Below are 22,325 nucleotides of genomic sequence, written 5' to 3' on the forward strand. Positions count from 1 at the left end.
CAGAATTATTTCATATTATCAATTCTTTTACAGCAATATAAAGTGGGCTTCTTTATTCATTTGTTCATTAAACATTTACTGACTGAGTGCCCGACATACATTAGGTGAGAAGTTGTAAAAGATAAATAACATTCCTGCCAGTCACCAAAAGCTCTCCTGGTGTCAGTTGGCTTTGCTCTTCCATTGATAAAGCTCATTATGCTGTTCAAGTGCTTTTATGTGTACTATGGCATTTGAACCATGGACTCTGGAATCTGGAGGAGCAAAGAGAAGCCAGAGGTCGCTCTTGTTGAGAGCTGAAGTACCTGAAACCCAGAGTGGAAATGTCATTTGACTTTGTCCCATCCTGTCCACCAGGCTCTACAAACAAGTGTGAAGTAACAAAACCAACTTGGGATTGAACAACATTGTCGTTATTTTGAAACTGGAAGTGATAGGAGAAGTTTTAAAAATTACAAATGTGTTATTTTTCATATTTTTGAGTGGAATGTTATTTTCCATAGATCTTAGGGACTTTTCTGGAGTTAACCTGAAAGGGACAACACTTAAGGAGATGTTTAGAGGCCATTATTAAACTTCCTGATACCTCTGAGATAATAGCCCATATTTATTGTGATTTAGCAACAAATTTATTTGTAGGAAAATTTTTCTAGCTACCTCAACTTTGGGAATAAAGACAGAAACCCAGAGGGGATCATAAAATTTTTTTGAGCAGCCAAACAGATGTTACAAGTTCTGTAATTGAGTTTTAACAAGAGGATTTTGCAAATTCAAGAAATAGCTAAATGTTGTTTATACATTATCCTTAAGATGGCAGGGAAGAGTTTAATTAAGTATAGAAAGATCACTAACAGAGGTGGAAATCTTTGGTTATGTGGAAAGTGATATTGGATATATGAGATATTGGATATTGGATATATGAGATATTAAACATTATACTGTTTAATGGAGTATAAAAAACAAGTTGGATTTGAAATTGTAGATGATTTTGGAGAGACAACAATTAATGCAGGCCCAGGAGGGTTTTTCTAAAAAGTAATATTGTTAAATAAAAATATATTTGAACATAAGCCTTGAGAATGTCCTCAGCCCTTTGAAGCTTTCGGCTATGTGATACATGTCTTTTACCTCCATTTCATTACCATTTTTGGATCCCATCGTTAAACACATTATTTAGCAGTATAGGTCAAATTCTTTTCAAACAAATGCCACTAAAATGCAAAAAAGATTTCCAGATATCACTAATTTTACATGGCATTACATGCAATAAAATTCCAGAACTATAAAATAACTTCATTAAACCTGAGAGTTTATTGTATAAGAGAATTTGGATTGTGCCCAAGTTATCTGAAGTGTAATACTGTTATCCACCTGGGTTGAGCCTAACTTCCCATGAGCTTTGGCATTGAGGTAGGGGGTCTTGAGCTAATTAGTCACTTTTTGCCAGAGGCCAGGGATTAAATCATGTTTCCTGGAAACTATAATTCTATAGATATGTTTTCAAAGTTTTATACGTTTCAACAGTGTCACTCATCTGCAAAGTTTCATGGTATTTTTTCCATCAGTATTTGACTGCCTGGGTATAAAAGGAAGGAAAGTATATGATTGGATTGATCTAGGGTTTGGAAGTGTAGGAAAAGGACAATCAGTAGGAGCAAAGTCGGAAGAACAAACCAGGTTGATAAGACTGCTTAGGAAAGGAAGCCAAAAAGAGGCTCTTTGAACAGAGGAAAAGGGAAGCTACTAGGACTAGAGGACATCATGAGTGAAGGAAGAAGATGGAAGAATGTGCTCAGAAGAAAGAGTATCTGGAATTAAAATTTCAGAAGTGGAACAATCCTGAAATTCTGGTTATGGTCATGGAAGTAGATTAGCAAGTAGTAGAGATTTTAGTAATGCATGCAGGCAGACAGAGCACCATAGGTATCTGGTAATGGCTGTGTAGTCTAATTGGATGTTGCCAGTTGGCAAGAGCTATGGTGATCTAAGAAGACTGTGATCCAGGTACCAAAGTCTCCAGTTGATGGAGGGAGTATTCTAGGAGCCAGTAGGTATCAGTCCTGTAGACTGGCAGGCAGTGGTGGAATTAGGTGTCATAAGGCTTTGTAGAGAGGGAGTTTGGCAGGCTTGGAAGGTCGCAAGGAACAAGGAGAATGCTGATGTTGAACTTGTCCATGAATGTTGGGAGATTGAATAGTCTTCCATTAATAAAGTTGCAAGGGGGAATGGAGTGAATTTGTGAAAGGGCAGATTTTGCTTAGCAGGGGGACACATGTTGATCTCCAGTTTCCTTAATCTATAAGACTCTTGGGATCTGTTTTCCACATTTGAATTCTCACCACCGTCTATGGCAAAGTGGCCAATGCTACAACCCGCATGAAGAGATCTGGTGGCTTGGTTTTAACACCTTGTTTGAAAGCCAGCAGCCTGAATCGGCAAGCCTCATCCTACCCCGTAATGTCCCACAGCTGTGAATTCTCCAGTTAATTATATGTTGGGTAATGAGGATTGCTTTTATCTGTACTAAATTTCAGTTTTAAGTTTTATTAATGGGCTTTCATTTTGGCACTTGTGGGAAAAGGGCAGTGAAGAGGCCTATTAAATTTTCTCTTAGGTTTTTATATATCTTCCTTCTTTCCAAATAGAATAATAAATATTTGCTTCCTTTCTTCCATAGCATTCTCCCATTGCTTTTAACCCAGATGCCTTGTCCAACATTTCTGAATCCCAGGTATGCCACTCATTAGTTCTTGGGCTTCTCTGTGCCTCAGTTTCCTCATTTGTAAATTGATGATGATAATATTATTTACCTCAGAGTCTTGTTATGAGGTATAAGTGAACTAGTAACATTTGGAAAACAGAACAGGGTCTGGCAGTAATAAGCCAGATGAAAAGTATTTGTTAAATAATAATACTGTGTATATGATTCATTAGTAGTAACACTTGCTGAGAACTTGGCCACAGAAAACAGCAACATAAAGCTATGACTAGTGTTGCCCTCTTTTAAAGACAAAATTCGTCCTTTCCTTGGAGTTCCTCATTGTGGTTCTGCAGACTTGCATATCTCTAGTAGAATCTTGTGAATAGATACATTCTCAGTATCAACTTCATAACTTCCTCTGCTTCTGTCACCATGGGCCACTTATCTCTCTACTGTCTCACACTTGTTCCAGCCAAAGATTAGGAATTTCAATCAGTCTTAGTGTGGATTAGAAAGCCTTCTTCTGCTTTGGTGTGCTATAAGCCTCTCAAGGCTAGTGGTTGGGCCATTAAAGGGCCTGAGTTGAACTTAATTGTTAACCCACTTCCTAACCAAACTTCTAACTCAATTAGCACTTATTTGACTGTCTAAATCTTTGGCTTGAAGCACCCTGCCAGTTTGGGTGGGAGCTTTTGGTATGAAAAGACACCCTTTTCCTGGGAACTCAGCCCGGACAAACCAATTCATTTCACACTTCTTTCCAACCGCCTACAAATGGGAAGCAAATCTTCATCCCAGTTCATCTATTGGGATTGCAGCCAGCAGGCTGATAGATCCCATCAGCCAGTCCATCTCTTAAGTTTCCTGGTCTTTTTAAATATCTATAATGGCTTTTGAATAACACCTTTACTTTAAATAGCCTTTTCATTGGGAGGCTTCTGTGCTTGCTGGCAATTCCTTTGGGGAGAGCAACAATTTTGAAGATGATATTTGTGTCCCTCTTAATGCCATTTTATAACTTGAGCGTTAAAGATTGTTAAGCAAACAAGTAAAGCCTTTGGTTTTGTACTAACATTTTATGACTGGTGAATTCAGTGACCTTCTACTTTGGCTTTGATCTTAATTATTTTAAATATCATAGGGTCTGATTCACAAGGCAGTAACGGCAGCTCATTATTCCTGGCATGATTAGCCTAGGTTAGAAATTAGCTTTGAGGCCCCCGGCACTATGCTCTAATACTTTCTGAAATGGAACACCTGTGTAATGGCTGCACAAATCATTTGGTTAAATCAGTCTCTAATTTAATGAGCTCTGACTTCACATTTGTGTTGTGATCTTTAAGAGTTAAATATGTATGCATAGTTTTGAATTTGCCATGTTGTACAATTATATGCATGCTCAACTTGTGTAACTCATTGCTACTAATTTGTATAAGAAAGATTTGCATAGATAAACATCTGTAAATTGAAAAATCTGCCTTTACTTTAAAAGGAACAAAAAAGAAAACGATAGTAATCTATTTGCACATCAGCCCACTTGCCAGTATCTAAAGAGCAGCAACAGAGTGTCCTTATGATTTATTCTCAGAAACTGGATGAAGTCACAAGTGAATATGAAATTTTTGGTATTTACACCAGAAGTTCAAGATTGTACATGGCCAGTTGCTATTTAGGAGGTTACCCTTTCATTTTGTGGTCTCTGGATCATCACATCACCTGGGAACTTAGAAATCCAGAACCTCAGGCCCCACCCTTGGTCTACTCAGTCAGAGGCTGTGTTTTAATGAGATCCTCAGAAGATTTGTAAGTACAGTGAAGTTTGAGAAACACTAATTAGCTTACTCTCCTTAAGCTGATACTGAATTCTGCCCCCATTGTTGGTATTTAAGGCCACAGTCCTAGAGAGATCAAACAAGACAGTTCTAACAAAAGCTAATATAATGTGGATTTCTAGCAACATCAGAAAATCCTGAATTCAACCAGATCTGGCTCTCACCAGAGCCATCCTACCATCCTTTTCCAAGCCCTCATCACCCTTTGTCTTGGTTATTTGCAAGAGCCTCCTAAGTATTCTTGCTTCCACCTTACCTGTTACTCTGTCTAGCTTCACCACTTGATCATAATCTCTTCTCCATACTGCAGAGTAATTCTTTTAAAACTTGAATTAGATCCATCCTCTCTGCCTAAAACCTTCTATTGGCTCCCTGTGTCACTCAGAGTGAAAGCTACTGTTACATGTAGATACGGTCTGCTCATACATTTTGAGCCAATGAACATACTTAGAGTCATGTGAATTCTTCCTGGAGTGGATAGATATTGGGCATCATATGGTGTTTACTTCTCTGATCAAATTTTAATACAGAGTTATTTTTCACTTCCCTGAATCTTTGAAACCACTAGGGTTTGTGTCACTGAGCTTCCTTCACTGAACAAGGCAAGGGATTGCTATTGGCTGCCCAGTTCTCTTTGCTCAGAATTCTAGGATATCAGGCTATGGGGAGGAAAGGTGGCATATGGAAAGAGAACATGTTGGAGGTGTGGTGACTGGAATTTGGCAGCTGCTCAAAATAGTACCTGGCAAAGCCTTTTGCTCGATAAAATTGTACTTCTTGCCTTCCCTCTTGCTTCCTTTCTCTCTTGCTACATAATTTTTCTTTCTTCTAATTTTCTTCATCCCTTCCCTTTCTTCCTCCCTCTTTCTCTCTTTTTCTTTGTGTTTTCTTCATGTTCCTTTGAGATCTGAAGTATATTGCGAGTTGCTGACTATATTCACTTTTCTTCATATTTCTTTTCTTATTTAGAAGATAATTTAAATTGTTTTTGTTCATATTTCTTTAAATATGTGTGCTAGCACTCAAAGATCTAGAATTTTTCTATAGTAATTTAATGGATCTCCAAAAAGGAAAACCCACACCTTTGCTGTGAATGTTCAACCCCATTTGAGCAATGCTACTCAATTAGTTCACTTGCAAATACCTGTCTGTGGCTGATTTCTTTTTATGGGCCAAAGTTTTTGCAATCAGGTTTCATAAAGATCATTTGAGATTTGTGCAGATGGTATTTTTCATGGATGGCAGCAACAGTATCTCCCATCCCACATGTTCTGGTATCTTGACAAGCTGTCTTTAAGAGGTAAAGTCCACATCCCCTCTCCTTGAACCTGGATGGGCCACTGTCATTGTCTCAATGAATAAAGTAAAATGAAAACAAGTGCTTTGTGACTTCTGAGGCTGGGTTATAAAAATGAGTACTTCAGAACATCTGAGATGTCATGCTGTGAGGACGCTCAAGAAGCCCATGGTGAGGCCACATTGAGAGAAACCATGACCCCTGGCTCCTAGTTCCAGCTAAGCTATTAACCAGTACCCACCATAAACTGAGCTAGCTATGGCAATCAGCCATTTTAAGAATGGCTCCTCCACTTACTGGTTGAATTGCACAGAGCACGGATGACACTTCTCATCAAACCATCTCAAATTTTGTATTCATAAGCATAATAAACAATTGTTACTGTCTTAAATTTCAGGATGACTTATGTGGGAATAGATAACTGATGCAAATATATATGTTGCTTAGCCATTTATTTTTGTATTTAGCCAAAGAGTTTGAAAAACACTTAATGATCCAATAGTACAACCCACTTATTTTATAACCAGTACCACCCATTGAGAATGGCCATTGTCTCACCTTTTCTGAAGCATTTACTTTGTCCCAGAACCATAATTTGAATGCAAAAAATCTCTGGAACTCTGCCCAGGATTAGTTTAATTTTCTAACAACTTAACACATTAGGAAATTATGGGCTACTGTCTTCATGCCTTTTTCAGACTCCTAGGAGCAGTGATGGATGACCCCAAAGAGGCTTTATATCAGGAATGAAAGTAGCAAGTGTGAATTCACGCTCAGTTACAGCCATCATCTAGGAGGCTTTAGCTTTGTCAAGAGGCAGGGAGTGCCTCAAATAAGACATGATACAAAAAGGGAGTATGTCTTCAGGGAGGAGTAAGATCGAGACTAGTAGAACTGAGCTGCTCTTCAGAGAGCCCAAAGAACTTGGATAGCAACTAAGTTGAGAGAAGGGTTTTGTATTTAACGTACAAACCATCTTGACAGTTATTAGTAGCCCATGGCTCCAACCTGCTAGGTATGGGTCTAATGTCGGCAAGTTCTGGGCAGAGGCAGTGCTCAGTGCCAGGTAACTGTAAGCAAAATCCACCCATGTGGAGGTTAAGGCCCTCCCTAGTGTCTTCAGTTCAGCCTTTTTTGGGGGGAGAGGCCAGCCAGGGTCAGGTAGCTTGTCTGAACTGTGGTTCAGAACAGCACTCTCAATTCAAAGGGGAACTGAATCACCAGCCAGTAAGGAAGCCAGACAGAACTGGCTTTCCTCAAGGGGGCTAATTTGTGTTATTTTTGTTTCTCTATTTATTGCATAATATTGTTCAGAATGTTTCTCAGGCTCTAAAAAGCAAGATGGAAAAGTGTATCAGTCTATAACACTGTTATCTGTTTCCTAAGATGGTCATTTGTTTTTCTTAATGTTCTGCTGGTGTCAACATGAGCTCTCAATCACTCATTTATTTGTCCTTGCAAATTGCATAGACTCATCTTAATTATAGATCTGCAAAAAATTTTAGAAGTCATTCCTTAGGTAAATTGGTCTTTCTACCAGTTTGCAGAGGTGGTGGAGGGAAGGAAGCAGGCTAGAAGCAGGTGAGCTGCAAAGAGGATTACCGGGTGATTCTGTGGCAGGAAGAAGCACAGGAAGGGGGCTTGAGAACACCAGGCAAACGCTGAAACATCCTTAAAAGCAATTTGGGACAGTTAAGTTCTCCTATAGAAGACAATAAGAAATGAAAAAAAAAAGTTTATGTATGTGTCTATCTTATTTACCATTGTATCTCCAAAAATTAGGGCAGTGCCTGGCATAAGGTAAATATTCAAAAAATATTTACTGGGAGAAACAAACACACACAAACCCTGCAGCTCCACCAGCACATCTCTGGGATAACCCCAGGCCACTGACCCTAAGTTTTCAGCCCCTACAACCATCTTCCAAAGTCTCTTCTGTTTCTCTCTTTAAAATTATTAATGATAAAGAATAGCAAGAGCCCTTTGGATCAGAAATCCCTGTCAGTATTAGGGAGGAACAAATTCTTTTGACCATCTTCTAATTGATTAATTGGATCTTCCAGATGTATTGAGATGGAGACTACACATTCTAAGACATAAAAACCAAAGTGTTCCCAGCCTCCTGCCTCTTTCATAAAGCCCCTTTTTAATTTTATGCTTTTAATAAAGGTCATAATCAGGCAGTTTTTGGGATCCTTAGCCTTCTTTTGGGGAGGCTTCTTCCTCTAGTGTCAAATGTCCAGAGTAGGGACCTGTTGTCCCCCCCCCCACACTTTAAATAAAGAAAAACAGAAGTTAATTCACTGGAGAGATCTGTGGACATGGCCAGGTTACAGCTTCCCGGGGGCAAGGAAACCTGACCCTCTCTTTAATAAGCAGATGGTTGACCTTGGTGACATCCACTTACCACTTTTCCTTTCTCATTTGAGGCCCTGGGAGGTGGGTTTCCTCTCTTTTCTAAGAGATATATTATGAAATTCTGAACACAGTTTCAGGACAGAGAGTAAGTATTAAAATGAAGCAGAGTTTCATGCTTCAGTTCTTTCACATGTTGTAATATTCATAGATCATCCTATTTAATGAAATGGTCCTGGCCTTGTAGTTCCATATTCCAGTAATAGAAATCAGGCTCATTTTGTTGCAGATTCAGGAAGATTCTAATGTGTGAGAGCTGGTTTTGTGCCTCATGCCACATTGCCTCTGTAGACCTTAGATTTCACCCTCAGCACATTCTGTGCTGTTCCTTAGAGGGTCCCCATAAGATGGAGCTTTTGCCCCCAGTGAAAACAGATCAATTCACCTTGCAATTGGGTATTCCTCTTTCCTTATTTCACCATTCCTACCTCCTATGGGATTGTTTCTCAAATATGCTACCCACACCCAAATCCTTATCTCAGGCTGTACTTTTGAGAGAACTCAAATTAAGACAAACTTTTTTGTGAAGGTGCAGACAATGCTGCAAATTTTATATGAACCACACAGAAAGTGATGTGCTAGTTATCAGCTTTCCCAGAGAAAAAACCTTAATTTGTAGCATTTGCCAATTTCTGTGGTGTAAATGCTCCCGCTGTGGCCAATATCAAGCCACCAGGATGGTAACTGCTAAACCCATAGTGGGATGAGATGTGTGCCATCAGCCCTCCACATGTATGTTGGCTCCAACTCATCACTGCCATAGCCTGGAGCAGTATAATCCACATAACTGATCATCAAGAAATATCAATTGAGACTGAATACTACTAATGTTCTGTTTTCTGTTAGATGCCCTAACTCATTGTAGTGCATATTACATTATTTTAAACATTAAAAATGCACATTTCACCTGCATACCTATATTCGGAATATAAGTCACCAATATTTGGAACTGCCTTTGTGTAATCATGTTGCATAAAGAGCAGTTGCCATCTCACCAGATGGAAACAGGTGGCCTACAGTTGAGACAATTTGAGGACAGTTTAGTGAAAGAGCTTTTTTTTTTCCTTTTTAAAGATTTATTTATTTATTCATGATAGACAGAGAGGGAGAAGCAGGCTCCATGCAGGGAGCCCGACGTGGAACTTGATCCCGAGACTCCAGGATCACGCCCTGGGCCAAAGGCAGGCGCTAAACCACTGAGCCACCCAGGGATCCCGTGAAAGAGCTTTTAACAAAGGAATAGGCAAGGATTAGAGAAAATGAGATTTTATGTAGTGCGCTTGGATTTGTGTTATTAATCCTAGGTCTGAAAGGGCAGAGAAGGTATGGTTATCAGAACTGGGGACAGAGAGGGCTGTGTGGCAAGAGACAACCGACAGGAATTGAAGGTTTGCAAAAAACATAGCCAGCCCACAGTAACTTACCAGGAGGTTGCAGGGATTATTATTTAGGCAGCTCTGTCCTCCTTTCCAGTCTCCTACTTACGCAACCCACTGGCAAAACCATCTCTGCCCTTGAGAAGCTTATAGTCTGGTTCTAGTAGGGCTTGTACATTCATTTGAGCCTCAGGCACAAGAACACATTTTCACAAAATGAACTAATTGAGGCCATAAATAATTAGGTTACCATAACATTAGGCTGCAGTATGAAATAGTAATAGTACTTGGGCTGTTTGGAATGGACAGGGGAAGTAGAATCAAATGCATTGCTGATCTGTTTGCTGGGAAAGCTGTACTTTAACTAATGAAAGTACCACAATTGAAATTGGAAGAGTGGAAATTTATGAGGCAAGTATGCCAGGGAACATTCTGAAGGAAATCCAAGGGAAAGGTGTCTAGACAATATTAAGGAGTGGCTGGACAACGCCGTCAGCTGGTGACACAAATAACTATCTGTAAAGTTAGCAGCTCAAAATGGTTGCCATAGATACTCCTGGAATGGAACAATAGGGTTTCTAGCAATGCTTTTCTGCCAACATACTAAAATGTTTTAAGGAAATCTCCTTGATTTTATTTTTTAATTCTTGACTACTGACCTCTCCATATGGAAAGCCGCAGGTTTTAGAATATGGGCCCAGGAACACTATTCTACTCTGACCTAGATTTTGACCTCATTTTCCTTTTTAATCTTTGGTCAACAGGTTTCATAGAAATTATAAAATCCAAGACTTGGATTTTGATCTTTAGCATTGCTTTCTATTAGTCAGAATGTAGGTGTAGGGTGAGGTGGAAGAAGAGGGGCTTTCAGTAATATTCAAACAAATCAGTTCTGGTGACCCTCAACTTACAGTCACTGGATTCTTGGCAGCTGAAATTTCTATTTGAGTTTCAATCAGTGTTGCTTGTAGGATATACAACTTCCTGAAACTTGAATGACTCATGCCAAGTTGTCATACCATGCAGCCCTCCCTTTCTGAGACCACAGCTTTGGTAAGACACATTTCTTGGAGGCACTAGGAATGTGATTTAACCTCATCTTTATAACAGAGAACAAAGTGGATGGTGATGTGCTGAACAAAAGAGCAGAGAGTTTATCAGGATGTTTTTGGTTATAATTAAGTGATGAGCCAACCCAAACTGGCTTTTACAATATAGAGTCGTATTGGTTTTCACATTTGTAAAGTTTATAAGCTTCAGTCCTGGTTTGTTTTTGGTTTGTTGTTCAAGAGTTCAAGATCCTTTATTTAAGGAGTTTCTCATTTCAGCCCTCTTCTCTGGGTTGTTTTTGTGTTCATAGTACCAAAAGAGCTATTGTGCATTACATCCACGCCTTCATCACTCAGAGCTTAAGGTCATGGTTCCAGAATCCTCAGGGAGTTCCCAGAAGTCACTATGATTAGTTTGATTTAAGTCATACACCCACCTCAGATCAATCCTGTGGTCAGAGCAAAGGAGAGATATCTTCTTCACATACAATCTGTGCCCCTGGAACCATATTCACATAAGGGAAGGCATGGAATGGGTGGTAGAGAGATCAACATGGCACTCATTGTAAAAAGTGAATGTGGGATAGAAAGGAGAAGAGTGGCCCAAAGGGGAGTTTGACAATAACAGGGTAATTTTATTCTGCACCTGGTTTAGGCAATACAGAAACTATGTGAATTAGAGGCAGTATCACTGAAATTAGTTAAAGTGGCTGTATCAAACAATAAGAAAAATTTTAGTTCCGTTACCTATAAGTGATGTGGTTTTGGGTAATTGATTTCTTTTATTTACAGTTTTTTCAACTGTAATATATGGGTGATAATTACTATTGTGTGGGGTTGTATTGATAATTAACTAAGATAGTTTTTGTAAAAGTCTCTACTATAGGATCTTGCATAAAATAGGCACAAATTATATGGTAGAATTAGTGACCCAAATGATAACAATAATTTATTGGTACTATATTTATTGTATCCTATACAGTCCCAAGGTGATGATTACTATATTTTAGAGTTGTTTTGGTGATTATAAAAGATAATACCCCCAAAAGATTTAGAATGCATGGGAAGATCATTAATAGTTAATATTATGTAACATGTAATCAGTGCCTTGCTGGGTTATACTTTCAATTACATTGTCAATGGTGTCTCTTAGCAACTTATTCTCATAAGCTACTTTTATAAACTCAGGGGTTTTAGGTAGTAGGTCAGATGAAAGCTGTACATTATGGCAGCATTTAGTGTATTTATATTTTTGAATTGTCTTACCTTGCAACACTCAAAAAATTGTAACATTTCTCATATCCTGTTCTTCCATATTCACTACTACCTGTTGGTTATTTATCTCTGATACTTGTATTGTTTAATTCCTATGGCAGTCTTATTTTTAGTTCTGTTGTTTTTCTTCAGAAGTTTTTTATATTCAGTGGTTAATTTCATTCTTACAATCCATATGATTTTTCTTCTCATCTTTCCTAAGCATGTTTTTTTTTAAATGAATGTTTGCATTGACACAATTTTGAATTTTTTTTAATTTTTTTTTATTTATTTATGATAGTCACAGAGAGAGAGAGAGAGGCAGAGACACAGGCAGAGGGAGAAGCAGGCTCCATGCACCGGGAGCCCGATGTGGGATTCGATCCCGGGTCTCCAGGACCGCGCCCTGGGCCAAAGGCAGGCGCCAAACCGCTGCGCCACCCAGGGATCCCGTTCCTAAGCATGTTTTACATGATTTTTCTGTTTTCTTTTCTAACTCTCAACCGTTTTAATACATCCTAAAACATTTAACCTTTGCTTATGTCTCAGAAACATATATAATTATTCAATAAAGTAAATAAATGATTAGAAACCCATAGTAGTCTTAAAAATGTTTTGTGCTATTGTAAATTTTAAATAAGACATGAGTTACTTTTAGACAGTATTAGAAATTCTACCTTTTAAAGATTAAATAAATAAATTTTCAGAAATGCAAACAGTTCTTATTAAATGCCATTACCTGTCTCCTTTAAGCATTGACATTTATCAACTAACAGACTTGTCTTATCAAGCAACCACAGTATACTTGGACATGCTTTTGCTGACATCTTCATGTGAAAATCCCTGCTACTGAATCTTAAGGACACATGCATACATGGACACATATTCTCCTTATAGGTTGTAGACCAGATGAGAAATGATTTGCATTAAGAGATTCATGATACAACGCATTTACTTTTTTTGGAATGTGATCACCGATTAAATGAAACTTTGGGGGGCTTAGTGCTATTAGGAAGTAATAAAGAATGCCAACTAAGTTCTTTGCACTAAGTTCTTTGTACCTTTTAGATAAACGTATGCTTTACAAAGCATGAAAATTTAATTCCAAGATGAAGCCATTAAAAGAAGAAAAAAAAAATCCTAGTGCTGATGAAATGGTGGCCCCAGTAAGCACAGGGATTTTAAACATGACTAACCACAAATTATTTACAACCAAAACAAAGAGGATAGCAGAAAGGCATTCCCTGATTAATGCCTCCAAACTCATGGTGTTGGACCAGATTTTTCTCTAAAAAGTCTACTGTAAAAAATTCTTGGAGACTCTACTTTCAATGATACATTTGATGAAGGGTGCCCTTTTGTGGCAGCAGGGTGGAGGGTGGTATGGTTGGGTTTTGGTGAGAAGGATCCTCTTTTTGCTCTAATCTATTTCAGTAAAATTAGAGCACTATAGTAAGGAAAGAGTAAATAAAATGAAAATAATAAAGTAATTGAAATAAAATTAAAATTATCTTTATATAGCATATTATAATTATATATTATATGAATTACAATTTCATGTCTTCAAACTTGGAATTGCTTTGTTTAATCAATTTAGATGCATCTTAGAGTGCATTATGCTTAGAGCATAGAAGTATGATATTTATGGTTATTGGCATTTAGAATTTGGCATCAGACCCTTACTTCACTAGAGTTTCATTGGAAAATAAATTATGACTTACAGGCTTGCCCTATTGGCTACCATTTTAAGGAATGTAATGTGCCTTGGGTAACAGGATTATATTTATTCATTCACATCCACTGCTATCAGCTATGTTAACTGATTTAGAAATTTTAAGGAGAAGTTTTGTTTCTATGCAGTTGACATAAATTAAAATGGTAGGTTTGTGGAAATCTTAGGTAGTTTCTTCCATTTGCCAATGAGTTGAGTAGAAAGACTACTGAAAGATCCTGATATTTTTGTTGTTGTTGTGTGACTCTGAACAAGTTGCTTTGCCTCTCTGAATCTTTCACTTCTTATGTAAAATGAGAGGATTTGAAGCAGATTATCTTTAAAGTGTCATTCTATTTCAAATCTTAATCTCCTACAGGGTGAATTAGCAAAGTGGAAGTTACTCATTGGTAGCACATTAATATGGGAAAAGTAACTAACATGGGACTCAACTGTTTACTTCTTGTCTTAATCCAGTGCTTGGAAATGTAGTTCACTTGATTTGTAGGTAATTGCTGACCATAAGCAGCACAGCTCAAGTGAGCCTACATGGAATTAGAAGACAGGAAGCGCTTGGTTTTTTTCTCATTTGAGCTTTCTCCATGTAGAATAATATTTCCCGTGTCTCCTTGTGGACTAGTTATTATCACTAGGGACAGGAAACCCAATTAGTTGAACTCAGAAACCTTCCTCATCTTCATAAACTTTCATTTCTAGCTCAAGAATAACCACGTTAGGTGTTTGACTGAAATTTTACAAGTGCCTTTAGAGTTTTAGAACTTTTCTTTAATGTTAACCTCAGCTTTCATTTATATATGTATATATAAAATGCATATATATGCATATATATATTTTTTAATTTTTTTTAATTTTTATTTATTTATGATAGTCACAGAGAGAGAAAGAGAGAGAGGCAGAGACACAGGCAGAGGGAGAAGCAGGCTCCATGCACCAGGAGCCCGATGTGGGATTCGATCCCCGGTCTCCAGGATCGCGCCCTGGGCCAAAGGCAGGCGCCAAACCGCTGCGCCACCCAGGGATCCCTATATGCATATATATACAACACTATACACACACACACATATATGTGTGTGTGTAATTTGGCTTATACATCTTATATGTATAAATTATTCTCATGGAAATCCTACTCTCAATTTGTAATTTTCCCAGAACATTCCTAGGATTTTCCCACCTACTTTTCTCTGTCTCAGTCTTGACTATTTCCCCCTTTATGTTGTCTGCATTTATTTTATTTAGGCGTGTTCACTCATTTTTCAGTTTTTCCCATTAGAAAAGAGTTTCTGTGAAGATAGGACCATTTCTCATTATTTTTATCTACCCAGTGTCTAACACTTAAAAGAAGAACAATAAATACTGAATAAATAAATGACATAAAGTTTATTGTGTGCAGTATTCCAGGGAAACACTGTATTAAGGATTATCTAATATTCTCCAATCATTTTGAGGGGGATTAAGATCTCCTTTTTGACAAATGAAGGAGCTAAAGATATAGAATAAACAGAAGTAGATTAAACTCTCCTCTAAAAAAGTTATTAGCTTGAATATTTAAACAAGGATATAACAGCAATAAAAACAACCAAGTTAGTCCTATAACTTATGAGAGACAAAGCAAAAATTATGGAACAGAATGAAACTGAGGGATGAAAAAACATCCACCGGAAACTACCAGAAAAAAATGGACAAACCTACAATTATAAAGAGATATTTTTACACTTCTCTCAGAAGCTGGCAAATCAAGCCAACAGAAGATGATCATGGATACAAAATTCTCAACAGTTACAAGATTGATATTAAGCTTACCTTCCAACTTGGCTTTTGCTTCTCCTCTGTTACTCTTTTTCTTTAAAAAGATTTTATAAGGGTTCCCTGCATGACGCCTGCTTGTCCCTCTGCCTGTGTCTCTGCCTCTCTCTCTCTCTGTGTCACTCATGAATAAATAAATAATCTTTCAAAAATAAAATAGAAAAATAAAAAGATTTTATTGAAGTATACTTACGTAGAGTAAGATGCATAGATCTTAATTGTATTGCGTGATGTACTTTGACCGATGTACACACACACAACCGTCATCCCAATTAATATTAGAGCATTTCCATTACCAATAGAGTTCCCGAACCCCACCCTCCAGAGGCAACCCTGATCTGATTTGTATCACCAAAGATGAGTTTTTTCTGTTATTGAACTTCATATAAGTGAACCCATATAGTGTGTCCTTTTACCAGTTTGGCTTCTTTCACTGCTCATGGTGCTTTTCAGATTCATTTATATTGTTGCATGCATCCGTAGTTTTTTCAATTTTATGGCTAAGTAAGACTAGTATGGACTTACCATAGTTTGTTCCCTCACTTGTTGATCTATATTTAGATTGTTTCTAGACCTTGGGTATCATCAGTAACATGTCTATGAACATGGAAATAAAAGTCTTTAAAAAAATAAAAATAAAATAAAAGTCTTTTTTGTAGACATTTGGTTTCATTTCTTCTGGGTAAGTACCAAGGGGAGGAGTTACCAGATCACATGACAAGTGTAAGTTAAACCAAAAATCTGTCAAACTGGTTTACAAAGTGATTATATTATTTTATATTCTGATACCAGCAGACGCCAATGTATGAGCATTTCATTTTTCGACATTCTCACCAACTTTGTTTTAATCATTACAGTGAGTATGAAGTGTGTAAAGTAGTATCTCAATGTAGTTTTTTTTTTAAAGATTTTATTTATTTATTCATGAGAGACACACAGAGAGAGGCAGAGACATAGGCAGAGGGAGAAGCAGGTACCCTGCAGAAAGCCCGGCAGGACTCGATCCTCGGACCCCGGGATCACGACCTGAGCAGATGCTCAACCACTAAGCCACCCAGGCATCCCTCAGTGCAGTTTTAACTTATATTTCCCTGATGGTGACTGATTTTGAGGATGTTTCTGTATGCTAATTCAAGCATCGTATCAAGATTCAAATCTTTTGCCCCTTTAAAAAAGTTTTTTTTTATTAAGTAGCATATGATTTTTATATATTTTTGATATAAGTCCATAGCAGACAGAGTGACTTCCCAAAAATGCCCATGCCCCAATCTTTAGATTCTATGCATATATTACATTATATAGTGAAAGGGATTTTACAGACAGAATTAAGGGTAGGGACCTGAAAGAAGATTATTTGGGTGGGCCCAGTCTCATCACCTATGCCCATACAAGAAGGGAACTTTCTCTGGTTGGAGGCAGAAGACATGAGACAGAAAGAAAAGTCGGAGAGATTGGAAGGATGAGAATTATTTGGTCCACCAATGCTGGCTTAAAGATAGAGGGGATAATGTGACAAAGAAATAGGCAGCCTTAAGGAGCTAAAAGAGCCTCCTGGGTGACAGCCAGTAAGGAAATGAGGACCTCGGCTTAAAAGTCTCAAGGAACTGAATGCTGCCAACAACCTGAATGAGTTTGGAAGTTGATTCTCCCCAAGAGCCTCCAGTAAGAGTTCTGGATGGCTGACACCTTGATTTGGGCCATGGGAGACCCAGAGCAGAGGAACCAGTCCAGCCCACCTGGACTTCCAACCTACAGAGCTGTGAGATAATAAATTTATGTTGCTTTAAATCATCAATTTTGTGGTAATTTGTTAAAGCAGCAATAGAAAACTAATGCAAGAGTCAAGCCATTGGTCAGATAAATGCATTGTAGATATTCTCTTGGCAGTCCTTGTGGCTTTTCATTTTTCTCATGGTGTCTTTTGATGACTAGCAGTCTTAAATTCAGGTGAAGTCCAGTTGTGTGTATTTTTCTTTCATCTTCAGTGCTCCCTGTTTTGTTCCTTGGAACTTACCTCTTATGTTAGATCTCCTCTTCCAAGATATTTTGTACTTTTTCAAAGTTGTTAAGGTTTGTCCTGTAGCTGCCAGTATTGCTCAAGAAAAACTAAAATGTGTCAGATCACTGGTTAACCAGGGATCCTAAACATCACCCCCAGATTTATGTGCCAAGTTCTCCTGTATACAGAATCATTCATCCTTATGTCATGAAATTGATTTTGATCTATTTTTCCCCAAACCATTATCTTCTCTCATAATTTTATAATGGGTTGTTTCAACTCTGACAGAAAATAAATCCTCAACATATATTTTCCTTAGTTACCACTGAGTCTTAAAAAGTGGCATGTACTCTACTGGGAACATGATATATCTGTGATCTTCCTAATAACCCTGTAAGGTAGTGTTATTGACACCACTTTAAAAAATAATACCACAGCTTAGTATTTAAAAAAAAAACCATGAACATTCTAAAAATTTACTGCCCAGACTTTTGCCATTTTTCAGTTCTGAAACCCACTAGGATATTTAATATATGTCCATAAATTTCTCTTCAGAGTAGAAAGAAATTTATCAGTTTTTATTCTTTATTTTTTAAAGACTTTATTTATTCATGAGAGACACACAGAGAGAGGCAGAGACACAGGCAGAAGGAGAAGCAGGCTCCCTGCGGGGAGCCCGATATGGGACTCAATCCCAGGACCCTGGGATCATGACCTGAGCCAAAGGCAGACTCTCAACCGCTAAGCCATTGAGGCACACAGTTTCTATTCTTTAAATAACATAATTATAATAAACATTTTTTAATTCTAAGATATTTCTGTTTAAATAGTTAAGCAGAAAAATGATAGGGAAAATTTAATGAGGAGAAGGATCTTAGCATGGTCTTAAAGTATCTCCACTTTAGATAAGGAGCAAAATTTAAGTGTGTAATAGAGCAATCAGTTAATACCTTGACACAGTGACAAAAAATAAGATTGTAAATGTGGAAAAAAATGGACATTGTATGCCCTCCAGGTGTGATACCCTGAAAAAAACATGTGATACTCTAACTGGGAATGCATGAACTGAATATGAACAGGGAATATCAGACAAATCCCAAGTAAGGAACATACACTTTTTTTTAAAGGACCATAGTCTTCAAAAATGTCATCATATAAAATATAGACTGAAGAATATTCCCAGATTAAAGCAGACTAAAAGAGACATGTACTTAGCTGTGTATACACTTAGGTGTGCAAAAGCCAGATTTATACATCTCTTTCGGCATGCACATTCAGTTATTTCATTTTGGTAGCTAGAAATTGGTTATGGTGAGAGTATTTACATCACAGAAATGACATGTTACAAATGAGGGTAGTTACCACTAGAGCACTGGTTGGTAAACATTTACCAGCATGCCACTGGAGACTTGACAACCAAGCCCAGTATGTGATCCTGGACTAGATTTTGAACTGGAAGGAAAAATACACTATAAAGGATGTTACTGGGAATACAGATGGTAGAAAAAGAAGAGTATTGCATCACTGTTAAGGTACTGAAGTTGGTAACTGTGGTTATGTAAGAGAATAGTTTTATATTCTTAGGAAATACACATTAAAGTATTAGGAGTAAAGGGTCATAATGTATACAACTTATTACACTGATGTATTTTAGAAAAAAAATGTATATATAAAAAGCATGTAGGGCACCTGAGTGGCTCTGTTGGTTAGGCAGCCCACTCTTTTTTTATTAATAATAAATTTATTTTTTATTGGTGTTCAATTTGCCAACATACAGAATAACACCCAGTGCTCATCCTGTCAAGTGCCCCCCTTAGTGCCCTCTCACCCATTCACCCCCACCCTCCGCCCTCTTCCCCTTCCACCACCCCTAGTTCGTTTTCCAGAGTTAGGAGTCTTTATGTTCTGTCTCCCTTTCTGATATTTCCTACCCATTTCTTCTCCCTTCCCTTCTATTCCCTTTCACTATTATTTATATTCCCCAAATGAATGAGAACATATAATGTTTGTCCTTCTCCGATTGACTTATTTCACTCAGCATAATACCCTCCAGTTCCATCCATGTCGAAGCAAATGGTGGGTACCTGTCATTTCTAATGGCGGAGTAATATTCCACTGTATACATAAACCACATCTTCTTTATCCATTCAACTTTCGATGGACACCGAGGCTCCTTCCACAGTTTGGCTATTGTGGACATTGCTGCTAGAAACATTGGGGTGCAGGTGTTCCGGCATTTCACTGCATCTGTATCTTTGGGGTAAATCCCCAGCAGTGCAATTGCTGGGTCATAGGGCAGGTCTGTTTTTAACTCTTTGAGGAACCTCCACACAGTTTTCCAGAGTGGCTGCACCAGTTCACATTCCCACCAACAGTGTAAGAGTGTTCCCTTTTCTCTGCATCCTCTCCAACATTTGTTGTTTCCTGCCTTGTTAATTTTCCCCATTCTCACTGGTGTGAGGTGGTATCTCATTGTGGTTTTGATTTGTATTTCCCTGATGGCAAGTGATGCAGAGCATTTTCTCATGTGCATGTTGGCCATGTCTATGTCTTCCTCTGTGAGATTTCTGTTCATGTCTTTTGCCCATTTCATGATTGGATTGTTTGTTTCTTTGGTGTTGAGTTTAATAAGTTCTTTATAGATCTTGGAAACTAGCCCTTTATCTGATAGGTCATTTGCAAATATCTTCTCCCATTCTGTAGGTTGCCTTTTAGTTTTGTTGACTGTATCCTTTGCTGTGCAAAAGCTTCTTATCTTGATGAAGTCCCAATAGTTCATTCTTACTTGTTTCTTTTGCCTTCGTGGATGTATCTTGCAAGAAGTTATTGTGGCCGAGTTCAAAAAGGGTGTTGCCTGTGTTCTCCTCTAGGATTTTGATGGAATCTTGTCTCACATTTAGATCTTTCATCCATTTTGAGTTTATCTTTGTGTATGCCCACTCTTGATTTTGACTCAGCTTGTGATCTCATGGCCCTAGGACTGGACCCCATATCTGGCTCCACACTCAGCAGGGAGTCTGCTTTAGGATTCTCTCTCTCTCTCTCTAAAATAAATAGTTTTTTAAAAGAGTATTATATAAAATCAACAAATAAAGCAAAGATACAAATATACAATATATAAACTAAATGAAGATTATATAGGTTATTGTTTTGCTTTTCTCTCAAGTTTTCTGTAAGCTTAAACTTTTTAAAAATAATAGTTAAAAATATCCTAAAAGGTAAAAACAAAAAAACAAAAAACAAAACAAAAACTCCCCTATGAGAATAAGTTTTAAAAAAGCAGAAGACTTGAATATGTATTTTGTTTTGTGACATCTCTTTTATAAGACTAGGCATTATTCTCCTCAGCCATACACGGAAAAAGGGAATTTTACCACCTGGAAATTTTACCTCCCTTGGTAAATTGCTTATTTTGGAAAGTTTAAGATGTACCCTGGCTGTTGTGGTTTTGCTGTATCAGTGCCACTTGGATCAAAGATTGCTCAGAGTCTCACCTGCATTGGGCAAACACTGTTACATGAAACTCAATCCAGTCCATTCATTCTCTTGAAATCTTTATAAAGAAGTTGCAGGGGAAATGCATAGATAATTACTGTTTATGCTCTAGGACCAAATTTACCCCTTTCAGTGGGTTTGAAGAAGATGGTAATGAGCTTCTTTTGTGGCCCTGCCATTCACCAGAAGACAGCTCTTTTAAGCTGAAGGCTGATTTAATTCTTTCTCACTGAAGAGCATTGCAGCAAGGTTGCTACAGAAATTTTATTTTTGTTATTTTTTTAAGTAACAGTATTACATACAAATGTTTAAAAAAATCAAACTATGCTAGAAAGGTACCAGATGAAAAATACCAATTACATCCATTCCCTGCACCCCCATAGTCATTATGAACTATTTCTTATATATTTCTGGGGGAAGAGAATATGTACACGTACTTACATGCATGTTCTTTAAAAATATACAAATGATTCCTTATTGTATACAGTATCTTACATTTTTTTCTCTGGATGTTATATTTTTCCCACCTCTAATAATATTATACTGAACTGTATGAAATTGTTGTTTTGACCTAATATCTCAGGATATTTTTTAAATTATAAATATATGTTGTCTATTCATATAAATGAATATATGTAGATAGGTACTTCTGTGACTGTATTTTTGATAAATTCTTTTACTGGGAGAATTCTAGGTAAGAGAGAATGTTCATTTTTAATCTCAATTTTGTCAAATTTTTCTCTAAAAATGTACCACTTACAGGGACCCTATTAGTATAGAACACTGCCTCAATACCACTATAACTTAGGGATTTTAAGTTTTGCTTATCTTAGTTTTAAAAATTTAGTTTTTATTTTTTGATTGACTTTGAGCAGCTTCTTATAGCTTTATTTGCTTTTAGTATTTTTTTTTACAAAAGTTGCCTTTTTGTATCTTTTAAGGGTCATTGTTTGACTCATTTCTATTGATTTGTAGATACACTGTGTAAGTTCAAGAAAGTAGCTTTGTCATATGTTCTGCAAACATTGAAGGTGAGTGAGGAGCATGAGTAAAATGTTAACATGGCAAAATTAATGCTGAGATTATTTCATAGCTTACATACAGAATTTTCTTTTCTTTTTTGCAATTTTATTTCATTTTTTAATTTAATAAAAATTTTGTTAATTTTTAAAACAATTTTTGAGTATCAGGTTTAACATTTCTTATATGTCTTCTCTATTTTATGTCTGACTTAGAATGACCTTTCCTTCTCCAAAATCATTAAAATTTTATCCCTATTTTCTTCTAAATTCCTAGGACTTGTTCACCTTCAAAGAAGCATGTGTCCCTGCTTTTCCAGGAAAGTTCTGATTATAAATATTCCATTTTAGTA

Source organism: Nyctereutes procyonoides, unplaced genomic scaffold, assembly GCF_905146905.1.
Source record: "Nyctereutes procyonoides isolate TBG_1078 unplaced genomic scaffold, NYPRO_anot_genome, whole genome shotgun sequence".
In the NCBI taxonomy this organism is placed as follows: Eukaryota; Metazoa; Chordata; class Mammalia; order Carnivora; family Canidae; genus Nyctereutes; species Nyctereutes procyonoides.